This window comes from Atractosteus spatula, unplaced genomic scaffold, assembly GCF_055471065.1.
Source record: "Atractosteus spatula isolate fAtrSpa1 unplaced genomic scaffold, fAtrSpa1.hap1 Scaffold_69, whole genome shotgun sequence".
NCBI classification, from domain to species: domain Eukaryota; kingdom Metazoa; phylum Chordata; class Actinopteri; order Semionotiformes; family Lepisosteidae; genus Atractosteus; species Atractosteus spatula.
The window spans coordinates 2,923-6,676 of record NW_028296900.1 but is presented as its reverse complement, the minus strand read 5'-3'; the positions used below and the strand labels follow the sequence as shown (position 1 = coordinate 6,676).

At 39.3% G+C, this 3,754-nt stretch overlaps 1 non-coding gene across 1 annotated transcript; it reads right to left on the bottom strand.

The window, feature by feature from the left end:
- Positions 1-1,781: 1,781 nt before the first annotated feature.
- On the bottom strand, positions 1,782-1,875 carry trnai-uau (transfer RNA isoleucine (anticodon UAU)). The gene is made up of 2 exons: positions 1,838-1,875; positions 1,782-1,817 (listed from the first exon to the last, which is right to left on the bottom strand). It is a non-coding gene; the product is annotated as a tRNA-Ile (tRNA).
- Positions 1,876-3,754: the final 1,879 nt, after the last annotated feature.

Genomic DNA, 3,754 nt, shown 5'->3' with positions numbered 1-3,754 from the left:
TTTTCTAGGCTTGTAGACTCCTCACTCTTCCTAAAACAAAGTGCCGCAGATAAAGATACAGTAGTTGTCGGGAGTTTAGGTCAGTGGTAGAGCACATACAGTACAGTACCTTGCATGTATATGGCTGTTTTCAATCGCCGGCGTCTCCACTCTGGATTTCTTCCTAAGCGCGATATCTTTCCTTACTTGTGTGTGAATTTCAGCGCAACACATAAAGCCTTCGTCTGTTTTATAAAGATTCTATTTTAAATCAATTAAAACAAAAGAAATACTAATTAAATACACATAGAAAACACATGTATCTAATTAGAACATTTGGGCAATGTATTACTAGCAGTTGAGCTGAGCTCAAAGTAGAGCAGTTGATATTGTTAAACCACGTATTGTTTTTGAATGACGCTACTAAGCACTGGCACGGTGTTTGTGCAGTCCTTCCCAACCTTTCTATCGACTGGATGAGTCTCCTGTTCCATCTCCAATTCTTTCCGCACATTTCGCCTGTTTCACCACCATTATCATTAGACTATAGCCACTAATACGAGAATACTGTTCTGAAAGACTGTCTTAAATAATAATGTTGAAAAGGGTAATGATAAGAGTTTTTTTTCATTAAGGTAACCGTACATTTGCCTGTATAGTACAACTTATTATCTGTATCTGCAAATCCCCAATATTAATGCTGTCTCCTGAGAAACACAAGTGTAGAGTCAAATCATATTAAATCATACAACAAATCTATTCAATTAACACTCCTATGTGACAGAACACATTTAAGACTTACACCCCTTTAAATATGTATTTCCTTCATTTCAGTTCTCTCCCCGGGATACCTGAAAATTCATTATAGCATAATAAAGTCTGTGCATGCATTACCTGTAATACAGCTACTAATAAAGATAACATTAAACTTCATTATTAAGATATCACGCTTTTATTAATAAAATATGTATTGATAAAATTCCTTGTGAATAATTGTAGTGTCTGGAAAGCAATTGTTCATTACTTAATGACGATATTATTTCCACTACATTCAGGACAGTTCCAATGTGATCTATTGTTCCGCTTAGTCTGCTTAGTCTCCTACTTTAGTAACGTCTAATGGGCAGCAGCTGTTATTTTAGGGTTGTTGCAATTGAGAAGAGGTTTGGTACAGAGCTGCTGACAAATTTCAGCAGCCAGTTTGTTTCAACTGACCCGTTGTAGCTACCAATCAGAAGCAAGGAGAAACAAACATTAGTTTAGCCTTTTTTTAAAAAAAAAGGAAAACAGAGTAGTAGTTTATGTGGTAATTTCAGGTACAATGTATGAACTAAAGTTAACTAGTCCCACAGTAATGCGTGGGGTCCTATCAAGAAAAAAATAGTTGTAACCCGAAAACACAACAAACACAAAACGAGAAGTCTTCCGGGAACCTAGGTAAATCCCTGTAGTAGTCTAGCAACTATAAAAAACAACCAAATGCAACAACTTCAAAAGAAAAAGAACATTTAAAAACAAATCTGGGGAACAACAAAAACAGAATCTAATGCAAGAGCTTTATCAAGTCTTCAGTGCTCCACTCATCTCAGTAGACCTCTCTCATATATTTGTGTGCAAGTCAACTGGAGGTACACATTCCATGCTGAAAAGAGAAGGAAACACAATGTTTCAGCTGTGGAGCCTTCTTTGATTGTGACTCGAAATAAACCTTTACCTTTACTTGTTCGTTTGATGTTAATTTATCTCCATCAAATACCTAAGAGTATCTAAACTCGACAGTTGCTTTCAGTAGCTAAAGACACTGCTCCAGGTGAGGCTTGAACTCACAACCTCGGCATGACTCCGCTGTGTACTGCTGTATAAGTACCACGCGCTGACCGATTGCGCCACTGGAGCTGAACAAGTTGTGCTCCTCATACAGACTGACGCTGCAGAAACACAGGGTGAAACCAGTTTCGGTTGTGGATCCATCTCCAGATGTGGAAAAGGAACAGTAAAATAGCAAGGAAAATACAAGAAAAGAAACTGAAAGAATTGTGCTAACAGCAAAGGGGGACGGAGGGAGGTGGTCGGACAAGAAAATCAACCCGGCGGATTATTTGTAGCGACATTTTTTGAGTCAATCAGCACACCGAGTAGTCCAGTAAAGTGACAATAATGGAGAACTAGCTGACGCACCCCGTCGTGAAGACCCTCTGTAAGGTGATTACACGTTTCATTTTCAAGTCGCCTCCTTTACACGCAATTGCAGCCCCGACACTGAGAGAAAGCATGAGAAATGGCTTCAATTTCAATGTAAAAACTCACCATAACACGGACTTACACTGGGAAAAGGTGTTGCACTTTATGCTTATTGCTACAGCCTTCCCCCCGGTTATGAAAATGTCTCACAGTTCCGACACTGATGTGTGAAAGACAATGTAACAGACTATCAAAATCCTGAAGTACAAGAAATTTTAATGCACCAATTTTTTTAATATGTCCCTCTGATCCTGGCATGTCAGAATACATTTCGAAAAAGTATGGCATGAATTGCACGAATTGCAATGGCACAAATTGTTGAGAATATCACTGACCTTGCCGATATTTGCAGGGGATACGAATGTTTTGCACATGTTGAACTACAACACGTAAAAATTGAGCTCCTTAGTCATTATCACCGGGAATGTCCAATAATGACGAACATCAGTAGCTTCAAGGAAACTTAGACTCGCACATGGAGTTTTATCTTGGAATGGAGGGTGGGAGAATTCATTTAGACTCTCGTTGCTCATTAGCTAAACTATATGACACAGCTAAAAATAGCTAAAAATATGACACAGATTTGTTCGAGAAACTTGTAATCACCTTAAAAAGAGTCTTCTTGAAGATGTGAACCAGCTAGCTCTCCACTGTCAATTGACAGGACTTTAGAAGAAACTGTTCTCATACAACCAACATAAAATTACACATCTTAAGGAACATGAAGAGAAATCCATGTACTAAATAACATAAAACTGTCGCTGCAAATCATCACCAAGCTGTTTTATGTGTCTGACCACCTCTTTCCTACTTTGCAGCAAGCACAATTCTTTCTGTTTCTTCATCGCTATTTTACTGTCTCTTTTCCCCACATGGAGATGGATCCACAGCCGAAACTTTAGGTCGGTTCCTGTTACTCTGTCCGATTGAAAGAGCTGTATTAAAGGCACTCCCACCTCTGCAGGAAAGTTATTGCTGCTCTCAACACAATATACTGCAGTCAAATGTGATAGCGATACTGTCACTGCGTGTGGGCCACGTGTTCCTGCTGTCAGCCTATTATGTCATGTTCATCCACACCCAGAAATATTACTGCTGTAGCACAAGAGTTATATAGGCGCAGTCGAGAGCGCATGAATCTCTTAATCTCAGAACTGTGGGTTCAGCTCCCACATTGGGTCCCTCTGTGTCAATTTGATCCCCCCAATTCTCCTAGCATGACCCGATGGCGTAACAGTGATACCCAGTGCCTTATGACCTTTGCGTAATTCAGCTTTCTTTCCACTTGATTCAGATTTTGATCTGAAATCATCGGCCAAACAAGAGTTTGTCTAAATCAAGGGTGATTCGCTCACAAGCAAGTATTAAACACTTCAGCATTTTCTGTTCGAATACCACACTTTGTCAAAACACTGCCGCTTCTTAAGCTACCAAGTAACGGTTTTTGAGCACGCGTTGTATTGTAAATACTTATATTAAAAAAGCATAAATTCACATAATGGAATTTGGACGGAACAAAGTAGTCCAGCCCCTA